At 47.2% G+C, this 24,791-nt stretch overlaps 1 protein-coding gene across 2 annotated transcripts in view; it reads left to right on the plus strand.

The window, feature by feature from the left end:
* The first annotated feature begins 17,594 nt into the window (after positions 1–17,594).
* SLC25A45 (solute carrier family 25 member 45) overlaps positions 17,595–24,791 on the plus strand; it is a 227,318-nt gene continuing 220,121 nt past the window's right edge. The window contains exon 1 of one of the 2 annotated variants that reach the window (XR_014968647.1): positions 17,595–17,693. The gene's annotated coding sequence lies outside the window, so the exon portion shown is untranslated. The remainder of the gene's footprint in view (positions 17,694–24,791) is intronic. The other variant, XM_085625507.1, reaches the window with a different exon arrangement.

Genomic DNA, 24,791 nt, shown 5'->3' on the forward strand with positions numbered 1-24,791 from the left:
ACAGAGGTCCTAGGGTGGGAGGTGCCACATGACCCTAGACACACCCTACTGGGCATCACTGACGGCCTGGATGGCACACGCCCGGAGAAGTTATTCCTCATGACGGCCTTAATGGTAGCGAAGCGGGACATTGCAGCGGCGTGGAAGCAGCCGCAACCGCCTAGCTTGGCCAAGTGGAGCACCGGGGTGGACTGGTGTGCGACGCAGGAACGAACTCTTTATCAGGCACGGGGTTTCCCCAAGAAGTACCGAAGAATCTGGGGGAAATGGCTGGGCAACATACCATAAAAGTGCTGTTTAGAAGAAGGAGGGGCACGGGGGGGGTTTCGGGGGGAGGGCGGGACTATGGTGCGTTTTCATGCTGTGTTGCTGTGTGGTGGTGGTTCGAAGGGCCCAAAAGTTTCTCATGTTGTACAACCCAAAAACAATAAAAACTTGTTTATCAAAAAAAAAAGAAATGTAACTGACAGCTTCGCACATCATATTGACATCGAACTATAATCTATCTTAAATGGCTTTGTGAAATAGTCTAACATTATCATTGTAATATAATAATAATAATGTTAGCTTAATGAGAGGCCTCAAAAACCTGTAATTTGCTTCAAGATTAGCGTTTAACCTTGCTTTTTGCCTGTACTGTGAAATGTTGCATATATTTGTGTTCCCACTGCAGGTAAACAAATCATCGTTAGTTTAGAGAAGGGTCCATTGCTCAGTTGATAGCTAGGCCTGGGAAGGAATGCAATAACAAAGAAGTAATGAATTCTCATGGGAGACGGAAATGGCACCAAAGACATGTGGGAAGTTTACAATGTGAAGCAGGAGGTGGAGTAAGCAGTAGATGAAGACTGCTGGCATAATAGAAAGTTGCTCCACCGTTTTTGGAGGTGCCAATACTCTATGGCTGCTTTTGTACTAATGAAGACGCTTCGAGGTACAGACCTCTCTTGGTGATTCTGCATTAGGCTACATGATCACAGTTAGAGTTTCTCTTAGGAGGACTCTGATGGCTAACACCTTTCCATGCTTAATTCAAATCTTGCTTAGTCTAAATATTCCCTTTAAGTAGTGTAGGGGTAGTTAGGGAACATAAGGAAGATTACTTTTAAAAGTTCAATGCAATCTAACTTACATATTTGACTTTTAATAACCTAAGTGGCAATAACCAAATTGGTAGTTTTCTTTTTGTAATAAAGGGTGAATCGGTTCCAGAGATTTGGCTACATCGGTTTTCTCTGTATTTTTACACTATCATGCTAAGATTGATATATTTTAATCGGTTTCAAAATTTTCAATACATTGACTACTGGCAATCCAGTTGTGGACCTGAGTTCCTGAGAAATTTCTGTCTTGGGGTTCATGAATTGAGGAGTTCCTTACCTTTCATGCTGCTTAACAAGAACCATTGACCAAAGGTTGAGGAGACAAGTTTCCCTGCAAGCACTCTCCAAGTTCGCTAGGCCCAACTGACATTGTAATTAGTAAGCAGTAACATTGGTAACATCAGGCTGTACCTGGCACATAGGAAAAGTCAAAGTATATATTATAAACTTTAATCAATACATTTTGACCTGTACTAACTGCGGACTACATTCAGATACTTGTTTTTATACTTAAGAAAAACACAATCTAATGGTAAAGTTATATTTTTATCGACTATATGGGATATGAGATTTGTTTTTTACTAAATATATGTGTTACTTGCTAACTCCTAGCCTATGTTCAGCTCTGAATGATGTATGAACGACATGTGAAATACCTCCCAGGAGCAACATTACAAGTTAACCTGAATGGGCAGGAATGACTATCATTGGTGCTTCGTGCTTTTTAGTACTTTTCTTCTACCCAGAGTTCCCGACATCAGGTTTCGGACCCGGCGGTGTTCCTCAACTCCATGTAGAACATCTTTGCTGGAGCCACAGCAGCATCCACTGCACCCATGGGCGCATGGCACCTTACAGCCTCACCATGTTCATGCCTTTGGCTCTGACAGCGCACGTCTGGCTCTGTACCTTCAGTACTACCATAGATCCTCCATCTTTTTCACCAGCGCTTCGCTACATGAAGCCCCAGCCTTCCACCTTGTGGAAGACTCCACAACAGAATCCACAGACACCACCCCTGTGTCAGGACTGGTTCCTCTGAAGTGATGCTCTCAATGTGCCCTCCTTCTGCCAGCACAGATTCTGAGTTTTATAGTCATCAACGTGTTGATGTGGACAAATGGGGGAAATATAGTTAGGGAGGGTAGTGCAGGGAAGGAGACCTGTAAGGTAAAAGGTTAGTCAACAATTCTCAGTTCTACCTTCCCAAAGAATTGTTTTCACATTTCCCACAGGAAAATTTAAGGTGTGTCCACTAAGAGAGCAACGTCATAACACAAAGTTCTTAATGTTCCTGAATCAAAAGCTGTAGCAGTTCTTCTCAAGGTTTATTGCGAGTTCCCAGAACAAGCCTATATATCAAAAGGCAAATCTCTACTAAGGTGAAGCTAGAAGTTAGTTCCCAATGTGTTCATTCCAAATTTCCAAAACAAACCTATATATCCAAAGACAAGTCTCTACTGAGGGGAAACTAGGAGTTAGTTCCCAATGTGTGTCTCGTGCTTTGTTTGGTTGATCTCCTTTCACCGGCCACTAGTGCAGACCTGAACGTGCCCCCCAACTCAACACTTTACAAGAGTGCTGGTTTTTCTTAATTAGCCATAAGAAATTCTGCTTAGGATCAGAAGGTGGACTCATCAGAATGTCTGAAGAAGGCGAGCGGGGACTGAAAGCATGTAGTTAGAGAGCGCGGTGTCAGGAAAGACATGCAGTCTTGATCTGTAGGAAGACCTCTTGGATTTTTGGCTCCTTGATGTGGCAGCTCCTTTCAAAACCAAACATGAATAAGTGAAAAAAAAGTGAAAATAATTCTTTATTGTATAGTCAATTAAAATCAACACAATATTCCAATACATAAGATTCAGTGTAGCTACATGATAAGCTTGTAAATATCCCAGTTTCTTTGACATAAAAAAATAAAAGTTAGTATACACAGCTGATACACCACCGTTTTTGTTCAATACATTAAAATTTGCTTCATTATTTCTATTTACAATGTTATAACTGTTAAATGACAGGGAGGGTCCACTAAACGACGTTGTGACCAGTATCACTGTGTCATTAATTTCTTATTACAGATTAAAAATGTTATCAATTGGCATATTAGTTGTGGGTCCTTTGAGTCCAGACTTTTTAATATAGCGGATCTGCAGGTGCGGATGCCTCTTTCAGTAAACTGTCTCCTCAACAGATGACGGCGGTAGGAATCTAAAGCTGAGCAAATACATATTAGATGTATGAAGTCCTGTATTGGTGACCCACATAGGCTGCATTCTATCGAGCCCTAGAACTTCCAGCTGGGAAGGTCAGCGTTGGAGGGCAACTTCCCCCTACGCAGTTCTAGGAACTCGTTTTTTAGATGAGGGGAAAAGGCAAGGCCCATGTTCATGCCTTTGGCTCTGACAGCGCACGTCTGGCTCTGTACCTTCAGTACTACCATAGATCCTCCATCTTTTTCACCAGCGCTTCGCTACATGAAGCCCCAGCCTTCCACATTGTGGCAGACTCCACAACAGAATCCACAGACACCACCCCTGTGTCAGGACTGGTTCCTCTGAAGTGATGCTCTCAATGTGCCCTCCTTCTGCCAGCACAGATTCTGAGTTTTATAGTCATCAACGTGTTGATGTGGACAAATGGGGGAAATATAGTTTGGGAGGGTAGTGCAGGGAAGGAGACCTGTAAGGTAAAAGGTTAGTCAACAATTCTCAGTTCTACCTTCCCAAAGAATTGTTTTCACATTTCCCACAGGAAAATTTAAGGTGTGTCCACTAAGAGAGCAACGTCATAACACAAAGTTCTTAATGTTCCTGAATCAAAAGCTGTAGCAGTTCTTCTCAAGGTTTATTGCGAGTTCCCAGAACTCGCAATAATATATATATATCATTATTTGTAGTGAGGCGTCTAAATACCTTGCGTAGTGTGACTTAGGGTCATTTTGCAAGGCGTCCCAAAGCGCTTTATTGATATCAAGATCACGATTAAGCCAAATTTTATACCAGGTTTTGATTGCCTCGTACCTTCTGTACAGTTGTTGTTGCTGCAGGCCAAACTCTAAACGTACCTGGGCTGATGAGGCGTCGCGTGGCAGACAGAATACCCTTTTATACACTTGTGTTTGGATGTTATCCAGAATTGCTGCGTTGTTTCCATGGTGAACAACACTTCCATATGCGATGGTTGGAAGCAATTTGGCTTTGATGACTGCCAATAATGAATAGCGAGCGCAGCTGAAAGACAGAACCTCTTTAAATAAAGGTTTTGTCTCAGAAGGCGGTGCCTTCAAGCATGTTCCAGAACTTACACCTGCTGCCAAAGGGAAACAACAAGGAAGTCATCAGAGTCAACACAGACAGATAAGTCACCAGGGTCAGCAGATCCTTTGAGCACTGCTGCTAAAGGGAAACAACAATGAAGTCACCAAAGTCAGCACAAACAAATGAGTCATCATGTTGCCTTTTAGGCCATTTCTTGTCAGAGGCAATAGGCCTACCCACACAAGTAATGTACCATTTTTATCAGGAGACCTGGGGGAATGCTGGGTGGAAGGAAGTTTGTGGGTCTCTGCAGATTCAGAACTTTCCATCACAGAAACGTGAGAAAAATGTGTTTTGGTCGTCAATGTGTGAGGTTTGTAAGGGATTCTGAGTAAAAAACCTACTGAGTGCCATGCAAAGCACCCTACCTTGGATTCCCCCAGGTGCCTAGTTTAAATAAATGTGCATGTTTGAGGGGTGTGGCCTGGGAGCCGAGCTAGGTGGTGGCACCTTAGCAGAGCTCCGATAACCGACTCCGTAATCCCCTAAAATCTGTCCACTTATCCGATCCTGCCGGTGTCCTGATACAAGCGCTGTGCTGGGGACATCTGTGGGCCAGCCTGGAGTGAGGTGGAACCTCAAGAACACCACCGACGAGCCACCATATACCCTGGGGTGGATGCGGCCTGTGTAATGCCTTCTGACGCACTATCATGGCAGAGAAGGGTAGATCGCGTACGAGGCAGCCGTCCATAACTCCTGCAGCGTGACGGTGCTCCGCTCCGATCTAAGACCCACAAAGCGACCTGTGATCGATCAGCCCAGGCCCAGAAGCTCAGGAAAAAGGGGCTGGAGTGGCGGGTCCGGAGGCCCCGGGGTGGGACGGTGCAGTGCTGTGCGAGGTGAGCCACCAGACTTTCTCCGCACCTCCTTGGGCCCAATACATACCACCCGTGGTGACAGAGGGGGGGATCGGCCGCACCGCGTTGGGCCTCTGGTACTCTGGGGCCCCACTAATGGCGCACTCGGCTGGTCGGGAAGGCCTAGGCTCCCTGGGTGATAGGTCCACCATACGATTTAAGGAGGGCCTGTGTCCACCAGGAGGGCCGGACTTCTCTTGCAGCGCTGGCCCCTGACATACCTGCGGGGAATACCTGGACCGGAACAGTGGTGTGAGCCATCTAGAAAGCCCAAACCCGAGGGGTCCACAAATGAGGGAATTGACTGCCACACTGGGTCCCCTGATGAAGCCCAAGGGGCAACCCGGGACACAGTTGAACAAAATGGAAAAATACGCTGTCCCGAAGTCAACAGCTGCCGCCCCGGAACAGCAGCCGGAGGACACGACGGAACCTTCCCTAAATGTGATAATGGTGGCGATTGCAGATTTAAAAAGCACAATAGAACCTAAATTGGATGCCGTAACTGTAGATGTGAATCTCCTGCGATACCGATTTTCACAAAATGGCTGACAAAGTGGCTGCTACAGAGACCGAGGTAGCGCACCTGCACACCGGAACGAAGAACCTTGAGCAGCAAGTCCGATCCGTTACGAAACAGCAAGAGGTGATGGCTGCCAGGTTAGAAGACCAGGAAGGGCAGGCACGAAGGAATATCAGGGTGGGGGAGTCCCGGAAGGAATGGAGGGACCAAGTTTTGATTTGTTCTTGGAAGACTCAATCCTCAACCACCTGAAGCCTTCATGCCTCACCACACATTTCACCATAGAACATGCTCACAGGGTGCCCATTCCTAAGCCAAAGCCTGGAGCCTGGCCTAGAACAATTATAGCAAGGCTCCTCAACTATTGAGATAGAGACGCAATCCTGCAGACAGTGCGGGCACACAGAGATCTGCACCATGAGAACGCGGTGATAAGCTTCTTCTCAGATTTTACACAAGTCCAATGGCAAAGAAGAACGTTCGAGGGAGTCAAAAGAGAACTGCGCAGCAAAGACATTAAATATTCCATGCTATTCCCGGCGAAGCGGAGGGTAGTTGCCGAAGGGAAAACGTGGTACTTCGGCAACGGCTCAGGAACCTAAATACACTTCTAACAACTACCAGTTCAACAATAGTCCAAGGAGACAGTGCCTCGAGTTCCCGATGATCACAGGCGAACCGCAAACAACAGGTTGATCTTACCGATGTAAGAGGGGTGGCCCAGCCCAGCCTCGTCCTGCCCCGGACGGCCACAGACGGCCAGCCCTTTGCCCGGGCTTAGCCCGGCGTCACCCGCGCGCGTCCCACGTCGCGGGGGCTATCTGCAAATGTATGCGCCTCCGGGCGCGATGATGACGGTGGCGGGCTTCCGCCGCTGAGGAGCCTGGGGGCTGTAGTCCCCTCTTCACGCTGCGGCCGCGATGGAGTGTGGCTGCTGCGGCGGCAGGAGACCCGTAAATGTGCCCAGGTACAGCTCCGGTTTCAGGGTAGAAGGTAGGACAGGATATTGCAGAGTACCACCAAACGCAAAAGACGCCCCTTCACACATACCTGGTTGCCACCTCTCCCCACATTCAGCTAGTGTGTGGCTGAGGTGCCATGCCATTGATGGCTCATGTTAACAGCTTGCCCAGGTTACCATTGTGAGTTGTTCTGTCGTGTCTGGTGGGTGGGCATGTTGTTTTGCATGTTGGTTGTGATTTTGTGATGTGTGTATTGCCAGAGTTGTGAGTTGCATGGTTGTGGAGTTAAGGTGAGAGGGGTGTTAATTTGGAACTTGCCAAGGGGCTGTGCATTTCCCTTGGTGCCATCCTGGGAACGCTGGTTGCTGATGGACTGTCGGAGGATGAAGGAATCATGCACACTAGCTGGGTATTTGGAGTCGACATTGGTGTAGGTTCCACGGTGTTCAGATGTTGCCTGCACATTGATGTGAGACGTGTGCTTTCTGTTGACGTGATTTTGTACTGTGTCACCAGGGGGCACAGGTAGGACATATGTGCTGTGGATTGCCCCCAACACGTGCGTGCATCCAGCTTTGGCGTATGGTCCTTGCTTGGTCTCCAGCGGATCCTGCTCATTGTATTGAACGTATAGGGACTGGGGTACCTGGCTGATGGTGATGTCCAGGAAAGGGGTGAGGGACTTGGATGTGGCTGGCTGTGAGACTCCTCCGACTCTGGCGGGTGTTTGTTGGGGGGTACCAGGGGCCAACAGGTGCAGCACAGTCAGCAGCTGTGTGTGGGGTGGGATGTTGGTTGTCCGCTGTATTGGTGCAGTCGACCTGTTGAGCGTTGATGGTCTATGCGTACGATGGTTGTCCTTTTGAGCCTGTAGTGGGCAATGACATTGTCAGGTGTTGGGTCTGTGAGGCTGGTGCGTTTCCTGGGGGTCCTGTCTTTGTCTGTGCTGCCTCTGTGGTTGTCCGGGGGTGGTTCCGAGTGGGGGTTGGGGTCCTGGGGTGGTGGCGGTGGGTGTCGTGGCCCTCTTGGGTGTCCGGGCCGCATGATCAGTGGCTACATGGCATCTGTTGCCCTTCCGATGTGGCTGTGGACTCCCTGTTGTGGAGCAGGCTGTCGTCCGACTTTGCACCAGGTCAGAGCAGGTGTTAGTTTACTACTGCTAACCCGCCTTATTGCCTGTTTTGTGTTCTTATGGCAGAATTGGCTGGTCGTTGAGAATGTTGTGGAGTGATGTAGTCATGGCTTTCGGCACGGGAATGCCTACTCTGCATCTCATTAGCGACAGTTGCGGGGGTCATCTGTGGGGATGTTTTTTGTGGCTGCTATCGCGTGTAAACTGGTGCTGTGGAATGTTAACACCAGCTTGAGATTGGGGCGATATGTTTATCGCAACTTGGCTGCGATAAAGTGCCGTTAACTCGGCGATAGATCCTTGTGAATATGCTCCTGTGTGTCTTATATGGTTTTAATTAAGCACATAAAGAATGTTTCACTGACTGACATTTTTTGTTTCCGTCTGAAACGTGGGGGACTTTTCCTCAGTTGTATGTGGCATGTGTATATGGGTTCCTGCCCGGGATTATAGTGCAAGTATGTCAACAGAAAGCGAGTCGCCTTTCTCATTGATGGTTTGCGATGCATTTGTGAAACGGACAGGGCAGAGGGACAGGTTAGGCAATTACGGGCATCTGCCCAGCAAATTGTCCGTGTTTCACAATCGGTGGGAATGTGCAAACACTGTTGGAGAGGCAGCAGTATAGAACAAGAGATGCACTTTGTCATTAAGAGATACACTTTGTCATGGCCTACAATTGTGTTCAATGACAAAGTATTTGTGTTACCTTTTACCCACTTGCGTTTCATTTAGTAGAGACTGTGACGCAAGAGGTATGCTTCTTTTTCCTATTCTAATTAGTTACTATCTGTGTAATGCTTTTGATTTTTTTTATCATGATGTATCTAATTTTGCCATATTCACAGGGAAAGGACAGTGTTCCATTATCGATTATGTTTTTTTCCCCAGATACAGTCTACTAGAGTGGTGGAAGGTAGTGTTATCCTCAGTGTTTAGTGACCATAACGCTCTCCACATTTCTAATAATTATCCCATGTTGGCCCAGTAAAAGTGAAGGATAACCTGAGCAGTCTAGTATGGAGTCCCACTGACACCGACCTAGTGTTTGCTAAATTTGTGGAAGATACATTCTCCACTGTTTCTCTTTGCAGATCAACTGTCACCTGGTTGTTGGCTCATTAGATGTTATTAGAACAATCCTTCCTAAGAAGGTTAGGGCCAACGATCAATGCTTGGCTTCCTGATTTGGTAAAAACAATGCTTAATTTGAGCCGGTGGGTTTTGGTGATTACCACCGGCATTGCCAACACCGGCAATTGAAAGCTGCCACATTGGGGCACTGTTGTTTTGTGATTTAAAGATGAGCATAACAACAGTTGTTTACTAATTCAATATGCATTGTAAACTACTGATACCTGCCACTCGAGTCATTCTTAAAACATTGGGGCCCTCACACAGTATGAATTATCACGCTTGTAGCAGTGTGATGGTTAGGAATTGTGTAGGGACTGCCATTGGCAGCGCTGGCAGGGGTAATTGGTGCTTCAAGCTTCGGTAGACTCTTGCCGATGGCCTTGGCACTTATTTTTTTCACAAATTAAGCTCTGGCTAAAACCTGTAGGGCCATATTATCAAGTAATTGCGATAATAATCGCAAAGCGCCCTTAGCACGTTTTTGTCTATCGCTGTCTATTGCTGAATTACATCGCTGTTTTAGCGGCTATTAGCAACGCTTTGCTAACAGCGATGTTCAAACCAGCGATAGACGGCGATAAGGCTCATTAGCGTGTGAAATCAAGCGATGATTTCACAGCGCTAATGAAAAGCTTGTAAATATGGGAGTGTGGACTTAATCTGTCAATCCACCTCCCATTTAAAAGATAGCTAAGTCAGGATTTTACCACACATTATATTCATGCGATAACCACGGTTAGCGCGGTTATTTTTATCGCATGGCGTGTCGGGGTTCAGCTTGCTAATAGCGCGATGTTGTCTTTGTGACTCTTTTGCTGTTAGTTTCTGAAGGAACGCCTACTTTGCATCGATGCGAGGCGAGGCTTTAGTAAAACTACTGCTAACATGCGCTAATGCATGTTAGAGGCGCATTGATAATATGGAGATAAATATATCGCCGCTTTTCAGCTGTAAACGGCCGCTGAAGCGGCGATGTTGGGCTTCATAATATGCCCCGTAGGCTGTTAAGTAGGAAATAACATCAAGCCTTCAGGAGCAACCCTAGGAACAGCGGGTAAATAGTAAATTGTAGAAGAGATTACTCACAGGCATTGAAGACGGAGAAAGCTGAAGTAAAAAATATGCACTAGGATTAGCTGGTGGTAGCATGCAAAGTAAAAGAATATACAGTTTTCTGGAACTTGGTCAACAATTATTCTCCGGCTGACACACCCAAGCAAGCTCTGGAGTGCAATATTGCTCTGAAGGACTGGGTGAGCCACTTCCATCACATTTATGCCCTGAAGGGTAATTGTCATAGTGAGATACTTCCCGCCCAATTCAATTTCCCTATGAAAATTTTCTTCTCTCTGGGTAAGGTCACTTCAGCTATCCAGCATAGCCCGGGCAATAAAGCCCCTGGGCCAGATGGTGTATCAGTTGACCTGTATAAGGCCAATATTAACTTCTGGACCCCCTGCTTATGTATCTTTTTAATTCTTCCTGTCAGGGTGGGTTCTCTGAGTCATGGGGAGTCACTATTATAGTACCAGTTTTTAAGAAAGGGAATGGACAAGATCCAGCTTGTTACCGTCCTATGTCTCTTTTAGATTCCTCTGTTAAAATCACTGCCTGTATTATACTCGAAAGGCTGGAACTTTGGTTCAGTGAGAATAATGTCCTGCCAGCGATCAGTTTGGATTCCGCCCTGGCCTAGGGACCATCAAACAATGTATTAATCTCCAACTCATAGCTTGTAAGTACAAGCTGCTTAAGCAAAGTGCTATTTATCTCCCTTTTATGGATTTGTCTAGCACTTTTTATAGCGTAAACAGTTTCAAGCTGTGCGTTGTGTGAGCAAGACCTCTGACCTCCTTTTCAGGGACCTGCTCTCACCCCCGCAGCCCCGCTGGTGTGCCGTTTATGTGATGAGGACTCTGCCCTGATCAGCAGGGTTTGAGTCTGCTCTCAGCCGCTTCCTGTTTAGGTATTGTGGTTTGCTTAAATTGTTTTTTTTGCTTAATTTGTGCCATATTTTCTGTGCCTGTCCTTTTGTGCCCCTGCGTTGTGCCTCATTATCTCTTGTGCCCCATTTTCTTCTGCTCTTTTCCCGCCACTGCTGCCCCCGTACCCCTTGTCCCCTGACACTCCCCGCTCCTGTCTCCCAGCTGCTCTTTCCCTCCCACCTCCCCTTTTTAACGGCAGACGCTGCATGACCGTGCAGCTGGCGCTCCAAATGCTTGACAACTCCAGGGATCCCAACTCCACCACCCTCCTGGACAACCTCACCAACATCGCCTGAAACAGCTTGTCACCACACCCACCCACAAGGCAGGACACACCCTCGACCCCACCTTCGCAGGAGGTAACAGCACCCACTTCAGCCACAACATGCAACCCCCCTGGACACTTCAACGTCAACAGACCCACCACCCCCAAACCCGCACCGCGCCCTCCAAGAAGGAACCGGAGCAAAATCACAGGGAGCAGATCAACTCCGCCCTCAACCGATGCCAACCTTGCAGTCAAAGAACTCCACGGATGGATCTCCAACTGCGCAGATAAGCTTGCACCCCTGTGCAACTCCGACAGACAGCGCCCCAGGAAGGCCACCTGGTTCACCACCGACCTCCAAGAATCCAGACACACCTGCAGACATCTTGAGAAGAGCTGGAGAAACAGCAAAACGCCAGAAGACCGCACCACCTACAAAAACGCCATGGCAGAATACCACAAACAAATCAGATCCACCAAGAGGACCTTCATCTGAAACAAGATCCTCGCCAATTCCAGCAACTCCAAGGAACTCTTCAGCGTCATCCAGGAATTCACCAAACCCCCCTGCGAAACCACGGACATCACCCCCTCCCAAGACCTCTGCGACAATCTCGGATCCTATTTCAATCTGAAAATTTAGGGCCTCTATGACCACTTCAACGACCAGGCATCTGACTCCAAAACCACCTCACTCTCCAGCAACGCCAGCCAGCCTACCGTCTCCTCCTGGACCACTGTCTCCACCGAAGACACCACTTCAACCCGGAAAGGCATCCACTCAGGAGCCCCCACAAACCCCTTCACGCTGCACATCTACCACAGAGCCGCCACCGCCATCGCTCCAGAACAACGACGCACCATCAACACCACCCTCACGATCGTCACGTTCCCTGAAGCACACAGATGTCAGACCCCTCCTCAAGAAGCCCTCCGCAGACCCCATGGACCTCAAGAACTACGGACCCATCTCCCTGCTCCCCTTTGCAGCCAAAGATCATCACTGCCCAGCTAACAAAATTCATTGAAGAAAACTCTATCCTCTACCCCTCCCAATCCAGATTCCGCAGCAACCAGAGCACAGAGACCGCGCTACTCGCCACCACAGACGACATCCGTACCCTGCTCGACTAAGGATACACCGCGGCCGTGATCCTGCTCGACCTCTCTGCAGCGTTCGACAACGTCTCCCACCGCACACTCAACGCCAAACTCCACAACACCGGCATACAGTGAACCGCCCGACTGTCTCCGCTCCTTCCCCACCGGCAGAACCCAAAGAATCAGACTGCCACCCTTCCTCTCCGAACCCACGCACATCAACTGCGGAGAACCCCAAGTATCATCGCTCAGCCCCACGTTCTTCAACATCTACATAGCCCCCCTCGCCGGCATCGTCAGACAGCACGGACTCAGCATAGTATCCTATGCTGACGACACCCAGCTCATCCTCTCCCTCACCAAGGACCCTGTCAGCACCAGACTCAACTTCCAGGAAGGAATGAAGGACGTTACATCCTGGATGAGCAGCAGCTGCCTGAAGCTCAACTCTGAAAAGACAGAGGTCCTCGTCCTCGGACCCTCCCCTCCGCATCGGACAATACCTGGTGACTCACCGCCCTCGGCAACCCTCCCACCCCCATGGACCATGCCCGGAAGCTCGGCATCGTACTCGACTCCTCCCTCTCCATGACCCGACAAGTCAACGCCGTCGCCTCCAGCTGCTTCAACACCCTCCACATACTCTGAAAGACCTTCAAGTGGATCCCCTCCGAATCAAGGAATACCATCACACATGCACTCATAACCAGCAGATTGGACTAAGGAAACGCCCTCTACGCAGGAATCAACAAGGCTCTGCTCCACAAACTCCAGACCATTAAGAACACTGCATCCCTCAACACAAGCACATCACTCAACACATGCGCAACCTCCACTGGCTCCCCGTTGAGAAGAGAATTACCTGCAAGATACCCACGCCTACAAATGCCTCCACAAGACTGGCCCCCGATACCTCAACGAGAGAATCTCCTTCCACGCACCTAAGAGAAACCTCCGATCGGCCGACCTCGGCCTCGCCGAAACCCCACGCATCCGCAGAGCCAGAACAGGTGGAAGAGCCTTCTCCTATGTCGCGGCCAAGACCTGGAACGAGCTCCTGACTGACATCAGGCATGCCCCCTCCCTGAATTTCTTCAGAAAGACGCTCAAGACCTAGCTCTTCGACTGAACGGAGCTGCCTACACCCCAGCGCCTTGGGACCCTCACAGGTGGGTAGCACGCTTACAATTCCCCTGATTGATTGATTTGATGATTGAAATGGGTGTGGAGAATGGGTTAGTACAGTTCCTGAGGGAGTTGCACTTGAATCTCCAGTGTAATGTATGGGAAAAATGGGAAATGTTCTGAGTCTGCAGAGAGGGGTCTGGCAGGGGTACATGCTGGCACCAATCCTCTTCCTACTGCACATTAAAGAGCTAGAGACAGACTTAGTAGGTTTAGGCACTGACGTCCCTAAAATCAAGAGTGGGATGGTGCCGGCATTACTCTATGCCGATGATGCCGTCCTATTGTCTAGAACTTCCAACGTGCTGAAGACTCATTGAAGGCTCAAAATCTCAGTCCGGAAATTAATAGGTCTAAAACATTTGTAATGGTTAGTGACCCCAGGTGTCAGGATCTCAGTTGTGTTTCTGCAGAAGCGCCCAGAAACTGAAGAAAGGTCCGCTACCTCCCCCAACCACCTATCGTGCTTATCAAACCCTAAGCAACAATGGTAATCAGGGGAAGAAGGGAAACAAAACAAGGAAAAAGGGGAAGAAATCCCTCGACGTATTTCACTTTCCACAGGGGTTTTCGTTATAAAAAAGACTGGAAAAGATGGGGCAGTGTTAGATGGCAATCGAGTATTCTTTCTTGCAAACAACTGTAAGCCTCTCTATAGGTTCCCTTCTTCTGATTGGGGCTGGGGAAAAGAGGAAGTGTTGTCCAAGAGACTGTGCTGTGTGAAAGGAGTAAATCTAATGAACATTTATTTTTAATACTAATTAACAACTAAATCTATAAACATAAAAATTACTGCTCACCAGTTTCGTTCAACAATGTGCCGTGGAATAATGACCTGTGATATTCTTAACTTCGTGCAATACTAAGCATCCACAAGGTACATGTGATTTATAGAAATTCTGAGCATTAAGTGAAGCAAAATCCCCTGTCTTCATGCGTGGAATAGCTTGTAAGTAGTAAACATAAAAGAGCAGCGCAAAGCGCTGTTACCGCAATCTTCGGTTGCCAACTTATTTTCTGTATCCAATAGAAGCCTTGGAAGTAAATGGAGCCCCAGCAAACAGTAGAGGGAGGGGGTCTGGAGACCATCTGGAGTAGGGGTTTCACGAGGACAAAGGAGCGGAAGCAACAGCAACAGTGTAAGAGGGTCTGGCTGACAAGCGGAATCAACAACCAGAAGTCCGGCCGATCAGCGGAACCAACGGAGTCCGACCGACGGGCGGAACCAAGCAGCAACTGTCCGGCCTGCCAGCGGAACCAACCCCCTCTGTAGTCCGGCTCGAATGACTGGGCAGAAACCAGGCCGTCCACAAAGCAAAGGGAGTTCAAGGGTTAGAGGGACCAGAACACCGTCAGGGGTCCCGGGTAAGGACCCCTGAGGCATGGGTAACGGAGAGTCCCAGGAACGAGAAACGGTACAAACAGGAACCGCCAAAGGGAGTGAGGGACGCGACGTGAACCGGAAGTGTGCAACAGCCTGAAAGGGAAACACTAGAACGTGAAGCACGATGTCAGGGGAGAGTCAGGCTTTAAGCTTGCCTGACCTCCTCACGCATGCGTGGTCCCAAGCCGCCATCTTGTGTCAGTAATGCCGGCAATTGTGACACCAGGATTGTGAAGACCCGTATTATCCATATTAAGGCCCACCGAGTAAAGTGAGTGCGATCCTTCTCCTATTTAGGTATAACTTTTGATGAAAATCTTTGTTGGACTGCGTGCCTAGCTAATAGGTGTTCGAGTATTATATGTGCCATTGGGTCGATTTTTAAAGTTTCGGCAAGTATAGAGAATAAGCTCATTCCTCCACTTATTGAGATCTATAAACGCAGATGTGTTCCTGGTTTGACATATGGTGCTGGGAATTGGGGTTGCTCAAATACAGGGAACCTACAGTTGGCAGGAAACAGGGTGCTGTGTAAGCCTTTAGGTGCACCCCCACCAGTAGTAATATTAAGGTGCACAAGGAGCTTGGTATAGACTTTGTTGAAGATCATATTTAGCTAGCTCGGTTATTACTCTGGTGCTCAATCTGTTCTAAAGCCCAGGTGTCCCTTTGCAGAGCTGTATTTCAAGATTGTTTGGAGTGTGTCCAGGGTCTTTCGTTGCCAAGGTTCCAGTATATTCAAACTAACCTCTCTAGTCTTTGTAGTCCCAGATTCTTCACTGGTTCTATATCCATGTTGATGGTGAATAAGAGGAGAATTTTGGAAAAATTCCTGCTGGAACAGTCCAGGACAATGGACCTAGCCTTATCCTTCTCCGATTCTTACAGACAATACAGGAGATTAAAACATGTCCTGCACCTGATCCCTACCTACAGTGGGTTAACAGCCATTGGGGATTGTCACTTCTCACGAGATTCCACCTGGGATCTGCTAGATGGAAATTATGTTTCCCTCTTGGTCAGTATGATGTCTTCACAGTATTGTTAAATATGCACACTTATTTTTATATTCAAACTATGTATACTTATTGTTATATCCAGACTTGCTGTCCTGTCCCTGTTCTACAGTCCTTGAGTGAGAGAAAGAGAGTGTGAGAAAGACATACTGGAGATTAACCTAAACCCTCCAGTGTGTTTCTGTTCTAATCCCCATACTCCTTTCTCCCTCACGATAGCTTGTAGGCTTGAGTTCATTATATCTCAGTTTACAGCACTTATTTGGTGGAGAATGTGAATTAGCATTAGGGCCTAGCCATCTAAACCTTGTATGCAACCATAACAGGTAGAAAGGCTTTACCATGATATGGCATATTTTGGAAGGTAATGCTGTCATACTGTAGTGCAGCTGGTCATAATGTAGGTAGGTTTCGAATGGTATGATAGGGTTGTGTGCATAAGTATAGTTGAGCTTATTTGTCCTGAACCTAATATGCATAATAATGTAGTTGTTTATAATTTTATTGTATTGTAACTGCATTTATATAGCGCTTACTCCCCCTGAGCCTACTCAGGAACCCAAAAAGTATTAGTGTTGAATTAGTATAGTGAAATATGAAAATAATTTGAGTGGTGGATATGTTAGTCAGGTATTTTGATTCAGAAGGATAGCGGAGGGATAGACAAGGAAAAAAGGTTTGCATTTATATAGCACTTGTTACCCCTGATGAGGTGTTGAAGCGCCTTTTGTCGGCGAGTAGCATGCTACTCCGTAACCCATGAAGGATTTGTGTTGAATTAGTGTAGTGAAATATGAAAGTAATTTGAGTGGTGGATATTAGTCAGTTATTTGGATTGAGAAGGATAGCGGAGGGATAGAAGAGGGGAAAAGGTTTGCATTTACATAGCGCTTGTTACCCCAGATGGGGTCTTGAAGCATTTTTTGGGCGAGCGGAACCCATTAAAGGACTAGTGTTGAATTAGCATAGTAGAATATGATAATATTCCCAATCATAGATTTCTGGGTTCCAGGGGTAGCATAATACAACCTGCAGATGAGAGATTCTCTGACAGGTTGTCTGACTCCCAACACTCCGTATCAGTGGGACAGAGGATAATGGTGGCAGATGGGGGGAGATTTCTGTGACTCCCCCAGTTGTGTTACCTGAGAATTATTGAGGTCTCTCCATATAGATTCCATAAGCCTCAAAAAGAGTCTGTGACTATGTTGTATTTTATGTATTCTTTATATATAGTTCTATGGATCTACACATATGAACAAAACATTAAAAACCTTTGTTTTTCCGCAGTATTTATGTGTCTTTTTCCATATAAAACCAGGAGGCTATTTTTGATTCTTCTGTTTTTCCGCCTTTCATTCGTGTTTCAAAATAAGCCAAGGTAAAAAAAAAGACAGTTTTGAGAGCAAACCCTGCCGAGGTTACACCGAGGATATTGCTAAGTTCGCATGGGTAAGTGCATCGTACATCAACTAAAACGTGTGTCATCAGTCATGCATGGTCGCGCGTGCTTGGAGACAAAGGACCTCACGCGCTGAAAAGACCTGCGAAACTCTATCTGTCAGGCCTGCCTTCCAGGGGAGGCCTCAAAGGCGACGATGCCATTGGCTAAGCAGCCTTTTCAGACAACTGTCTTCAGCTGCGCCGCCGTCTCGGAGAGGAAAGAACATTCTCCTGGAGCTCTGGGCCAGTTTGACAAAACAACTCAACATTCTTCCAGGTGCGTTTTTTTGTTTAATTTCACATGTTTGATGGTAGCTAGAGGAGTAGACATGCAGCAAGCCTTTGAAAACAGCAGCTATGTTCAGAGGCTCTCAGATATCGGCACGAGCTGCTTCTAAAAATCAAGTGTACCGATGCACCAGATACTCAACCTGTGCCCCCTATGCCACTGTCTGTCCAGAGTCTGCTCCTTCCTATTGAGCCGTGTACCTGCATATGATCAGTGTGCTTGTGTGAGCGAAGTATAACCACCGTGTTCTGTGAGTACACTGAGAGGGGTGTGCCTCACTGGCGTAACGAAAAGTGAGGGGGCCTCCCTGCACGGTACGTAGAGGGGCCCCCTCCGGGCTCAATGAGGAGCTCTCCGGCCAGAGTACAGTGCCGAGGGGGCCCCTTGGAGCTTGGGGCCCCCCGCATCGCAGGGGTCTGTGTTACGCCCCTGGTGTGCCTGTGCGAATGCAGAAATAACATTGTCTTTTGTGAGTGCAGGATGAGTCGCAGAGGCGCAACTAAAGCCAAATTTCGGGGGGGGGGGGGGCTGAGCAAAAATTTCGGGGGGGGCTGAGCAAAAATTTCGGGGGGGGGCTGAACTTTAAGCAATAGGCAGAGTGGAGCTGCAGGGGCTCTCAGAAGGGCTGAAACAACAGCGAGGCCTCATTAACATGCAAATGGTCTTTTAAAGACCTGTGAAGTGCTCGGTGCGGCTTCTTTTTTGCCCGGGAAGGTGTCTCAACCCGGGCTGCCACACACGACTGGGGGGGGGGCTGAAGCCCCGTGAGTCCAATGGGTGTTGCGCGCCTGATGAGTCGTCTACCGGTTGAAAGCTGGGCCTATGTTAGTTCAGTGAGTGCAGTGCGAGGGGTGTGCCTATTTTAGGGCAGCAGTGTGAGTGATTGGTCCTGCATGTTATATCTTTGTGTGCATGTGTAGGAGAGTAGGATCTGCTTCTTATAGTTAACCCCACGTTTTGCTGATGTATCACTGTTTTTGACTTAGACTGACTGGGGTCCTGCTATCCAGGACCCCAGTCTAGCTGCTTTCTCCTCTAATTTGATTGCATGTACTTTAGGTACACTCCAGATTGGATACTGGGGTACCTTTAACAGTCCCTAGTATATGGTACACCATGTACCCAGGGCATAGGTACCCCAGAGGCATCCCAGGGGCTGCAGCATGTATTATGCTACCCCTGAGAGACCATTCAAGTTGACACCACAGGTCTGCTACTGCAGCCTGTGTAAGGTGGTGCAAGCACCCCTTACTTAGATATAGGCTCACTATATCTATTAAAAATCACTGCACATATAAACCTATCAGTTACCCCTATGGCAGGCCTTATCAACTCTGAAGGCAGGTTGCTGGGTTTTATGTGAAAGGGTGCCCCTGCATGAGCAGAGCCCCTCTGCAGCCTTTGGAACCTATTTTTCGGGGTTGTTTGTGATGCAGCCAACCATATATATTTAAGTGCATTATAACCTTGCAGTAAATGCTAACTTTAAAACGGCTGCTTGGAAACGTCTTGTTTGGTGTCAAACACCTTGGAATCATACCTCCCCGCCAGTAACTGGCGGGGGAGGTATGATTCCACCCTTCTAGAGGGACTTATGTGAAACACCCGTACACCCGGTACCAGCTTTCTCGACCTGGGCCTCACATAATGGATGCTGCCAGCCACAGATACGAGTCTGCCCTCCTGCTGCTGAGCCAAGCTCAAGCAGGCGAAGGCTTGACAATAGGTTGCCTGTCACAGGGAGGTGTGACCACCTCCCTGACAGGATTTAGTGTATTGAGGCTGGGTGGGTGTACTCTGAGAGTGTTTGAAAGTCTGCACTGGGGGCACATTTGGTGTCCCTGTGCATAGTCCAGTTCAAAGCGGTTGCAGAGCCATTTGCTCCTGCTCTGGCACGAAACTGGACAAAGGACATGGGTGTAGCCACCCCTCTGTCCTGACCCTCCTATAGGTGGGTCCCCAGAGTTTGTCCCACCCCTTCCTTGGGTATAAAGTGGGAACCCTGACTACAGGACCTTAGATTTTACCTGGACTAAACTCTGCTACAGAAACCAAGTACTTCGACGATCTACACTTCACTGGACGACTGAAGAATCTCCCTTGGAGTAAGGGCGTTACCCTCCTACAACAGCAGGCACCTTAATGCATCTGACCGGTTAGATCTCCCGAGCTCCTGAGGACTCCGAAGATTTATGCAACACAGGAGGTGGGGTTCCGAGCGTCTCTGAGGTTGATCTGACCTCTCAGCAATTCTGAGACCAGTATCCCTCGTGGGGACCGTGCAACCCGAACCCCTGTGCACCGTATACTTTTGCAGCAGCATATGCATTTTGGCAATCCCTGAGGCTGTGCTTTGGGCTACGTGTCGTCCTGACCCCGAGCAGTATTTCCACTGAAGATTTCAGGCCTACACTCCACAAGTGTTACGTGGGCTGGTATTTCGTGCTTCAGCTTGAGGTCCCTTTGCGATCCCTGGCCCGTTGGCCTGTGGGTCCCTGTGAGTCCCTGTGAAGGTAACTTTGACTTTTCTTGGGCTTTCCTGGTTGCTCCAGACGTGCCCTGACTCTCCTTTTCTTGGAGAGTCCCAGAACCTTGTTGGTCCTCACCGTAGCTTGTTTCCTCTGCCCGCGTGGGTTGCAGTTGACAAGGCTTTTTTGTGTTCGACCTGGCCACTGACCTCCCAGCACTCGACATCCTTCATGGGACAGTTCACCTCCAGACTTTAGTTGTCGTCAACGTCTCCTGGTCCCCGTGGCTGCAGAGTCAAGTATCCTATCTTCTTACCCGAAGCACCCGACATCGGTGGGCATTCGTCTACTGAGCCCCTGGTCACCCTGAAGTGACCCAAACTCTGTCCCCTCTGCTTTCAGGTTCTTCTCACCTCGGATCCAGGCTTGGATTCCACCGGACACTTTTCATCTTCCCGGCAGCAGCACTTCTTCGCATCACACCATTGAAAAGGACGAGGGTTTCCGACACCACTTGACCCCTATGCACCCGGCTCCTCTGGGATAGGTAACACGGGTACCTTGGTACTCACAAGGGTGCTGGCCGTAGAACCTTCTATGTTCCAAAGGGTTTGCTTGAAGTCCCCTCCGAAGTGTCCTTAAACTGTAATTATCCAACCGCGACTTTCCCATAGGGTTGTATGGAGCTCGCAACTGTGTTCTCACACTGCACCCATCCTCCATGGGTCCCCTGTGTCACTACTTTGGGTGGTTCCTTGGGGTCCCAGTGATTCTACGTGCTCTAAGCACTGTGTCTAGTTAACTCGTGGTTGTTATACCACTTTCTTAGTATATGGTTCGGTCTCCCCCAGAGCCCGCTGTGTATTGTGCTATTTACTGTTGTTCTAGTGATTTAATATTGTATGCTTTGTGCTCTAATCTCATAAAGAGGTTAGTAGAGAGTGTTTAGTAATGAATACATATATTTTATATCTCTCTTGTATGGTTCTCCTTTCATTTGGTCATTCAGGAGGTTCTGAGCTGGTAAAACAAGCTGCTTTACATTCCTTCGAGACTTAGCCTGAAGGCTGTTCTCCACAGCTACTACTGGGATAGCTTTCTATAAAGGTTGTCTTTAACCTAATCATCAATAAGGGTTGTTTGGACTGGTACAAGATGCCCACTTTAAGTAGTGGACAGCATATACCAGGCCAACTTCTCACAGCATGCACTTCTGAAGGGCCAAACGTATTGGCACTTGCAGAGTAGTAGTTACCAGTGATACAGCTGGTGCAATGCACTGGGCTCGGAAGTGGGATAGTCAAGATACAACAGCCCCTTGAGAGGGCATCTACTAGCAAAGGTGTTGGAGGTAGGGGCGCAGGGGGTGATGCAGCACTCCCAAATTAACTATGCATGCATGCTGAAGGTGATTTTCCATTAAAAATGACTTTACATGTTGTGTTTATCTTGTCACATTTGTTGCATGTTCAAAGACAGAGGTCAAAAGTTAAACTAGTCTTCTGACAAACTGCTGCTTATTCTTTCAACATGGAGACTGGTATTTTCTTTCTCTGGCTGCAAAGTGTGAGGATTTTGTGAAGTGAACTATGTAAAAATCTTGCTGGTTTGAAAGGAAAGGCTGTAGGATGTCGTTTTCTTATACCAGGCAAAAAATTTAAATACCTATAAATTAACTGTACAAGTATTTCAAAATAAATAAACAGTTATGAAAGCACAAATGAAGCACTTTTTGGTAATTCTAAAGTGAAATAGAAACAAAAGTTTAATAGGATCAAAAGAAATCAAGACACTACTTGGTGACACACAAGTGACAAATATTTGCTGAGACTCGATATCCACACATCATCATTTCTGCTCTGTATAGTTTTATCCGTAATACTGAAAGTCTGTGCAGAGTTTTTGGTCATGTCAATCGAAAATGCGCTACCCGTAAATGACAGTGCTTCCATACTGTGCTTTAGTAATATATTTGTAAAGTGTATGCCTAAATGCAACACCAGCTACATACTATCCCAAACAACTCTGCTGCTGATTTTGCGAGGCTCATTTCTAATACTTATTCTTTGTGTGATGCTTGGATTTACAGAATCCATATGAGTTTAGTGGTTTAACACTGATATCAGCAACCCCAGTCTGCATATTGTTCCTGCACCACTGTCTTCTAACTCCGTTCAATTGCCTCAGCTGCAGGAGTCAGACTCAGAGCAGCAGAATCCACTGAAGCACGGCAAAGCCCTCATTGCACACTTACTGAATGGCAGAGCAGTGCGCATGGTCACTTTTGTAAATGCAGAATGCACAAATTGGCTCTGGCTGCCTCCCGCCAGCAAAAACCATGCTACTGCATTGCTTCTGATGACAAAACAGACACAGTAATCACTGAGTTTATCTTGATGGGGGGAAGGCAGACGATGTTGGTTAGAAAAAAAACATAGACTTACATAGGACGGGGGAACTGGAACTGGGATAATGAATTATTCGAGTGTTGTTTGTTTCAGTATATGCTATAAAATAAACTGGTAACTAAAACAACATCTTCGCTAATGCACAATTTGTCCTTATCAAAATCAGAAGTAGGAATAGTCACCCTTCTGAGACCTGGAAACTAGCCAGAGTCTCAGAAAACAAGATGTTTCTCCCCAGAGTAAGATACTGAGGGGGGAACTCAAGCAAATGTTATACAAAGTAATGTAGTAGAGGTGGGTGAGTTGACAAATTAACAGGGAGAGCCATGCCAAGGGTCTTTCTTGGCTCTAAGACCCTGTCCTGGCTGTAAGAGCCCAAGAACAAGGTGAAGCATAGGAACAATTGGCATGGAGCTCACCGAACAAATAGGAGAAAGTATGGTAAAAATTCAAAAACTTATATTTGTTTAACAAATGTTTCACCTTAGTACATCAGAATATATCACTGCATTGAGAGGCATTTAATAAAAGTGACAGGTTTTAAACATAAACTTAAAACATTCATGCCTTTCCACCATATACATTTTTCTTTTGCACCGAGCAACACTATAGTCCATTAAGTCAAACACAAGAGAGAGATTTTTTACCGTACACATACTCTTGTATTTCAGTGTTTTCTGACATTCAATAATGCAAAAATAGGAGGCACAATAAAATAAAATAATTGCAAAGGGTCACACAATTTGGTCAAGTTGCCAAGCTGGGATTATTCTCACGTTTTCTGGTTTCACATTGTGTAATTTAGCAACTACATTTGTATTCCTTTCTTGCTTCTGTTTGATATCACAGTTTAATGCCTTATCTTTTATTTTTGGTGCATTATGTTAGCGCATGTGTAGCATGCAGAAACCACCTGAAAGCTCAGCTGATTTTGGGCTTGAGAACTGAAGAGAACATCGGGCTGAATACCATCTGACATTTGGCTCGAGCCTTCAGTGGCTCACCCATCTCTATACTTTTCTCTGGGTATTCTCTGCCTGAAACAAGCTTATATGCATCAGCCAGTGAGATACACATTTTGTCTCTGCGGATAGCTTAGCTTGCCCTAGTGCTGACCATCTTGTACCTGTGCTGTGTGTGAGGGGAATTTACACTGCTTCCAAATGCTGCACATTGTGTGTGTATTTACACACAGGCTTGGACTGCTGTTGCAGATGCTGTCCATGTTCTGTGAATATGTGGGGGAAGCTTGCATTGTTTTTGTCCAGCTCGGTATGTGATCTGTGGGTAGTGGTGTAACACAGGCCCCCGCAGCCCCCGTGGTGCACGGGCCCCCCTCAGCACAGTACTCTGGCTGAAGAGCTCCTAATTGAGTCTGGAGGGGACCCCTCCACGTACCTTGCAGGTGGGCCTCCGCAAGTTTCATTACGCAGTGTTTGTGGGTGTAAAGGAAGTGCATGCACATGATGAAATAATATGTAGGAACTCCACACTCAACTGCTGCCCTCACACGGGCTCATCCCTCGTGCTGCTGTCACACAGTCATATTCATCACTCTGCATTTACAGATACACAACTTTTAACCTGCAGACCAATTACCCTGCTCTCACAAAAGACAGTGTTAATCCTGCTTAATCCTGCATTCACACAGGAACACCACTCACAATGCACTCACAAAACATGGTGGCTGTCCTGCACTCACACAAGCACACTGCTCACACACAGATACACCTCTCAATAGGAAGGAGCAGAGTTGGGACAGACTGTGGCATAGGAGGTCTAGGATGAGTGTCTGGTGCATCTATACAGTAGTGCAATTCAAACCTGCTGAGGCAAGTTACACTGTGGACTGAGGAGCCTAATTACAAGGAGCTTGCGCCGTCAATGCTTCAACATTTTTGATTGATTTGTGGTGCTGTCAGTACTCCATATTCACAGGGTGACGTATTTTGGAGGACACGTCACTTTTAGGAGTCCTGCATCAAATGGAACCTGCATTGCAACTGCCTGCGTCACATAAGTGTTAAAATATGCAAGGTAGGCATTACATCGTAATTTCTACCGTAAAACAGATGCATGGATATTTACAAGATTTGACCAAAGAGACGCATGCCTGCTAGAGTCGTGCAAAGGTCTGATAACGACAAAAAAGTGCTGCGCCTGTAAAACCTAAGCATAGAAAATGACACATTGACATTGTTACATAACGA

Source organism: Triturus cristatus, chromosome 9, assembly GCF_964204655.1.
Source record: "Triturus cristatus chromosome 9, aTriCri1.1, whole genome shotgun sequence".
NCBI lineage: Eukaryota > Metazoa > Chordata > Amphibia > Caudata > Salamandridae > Triturus > Triturus cristatus.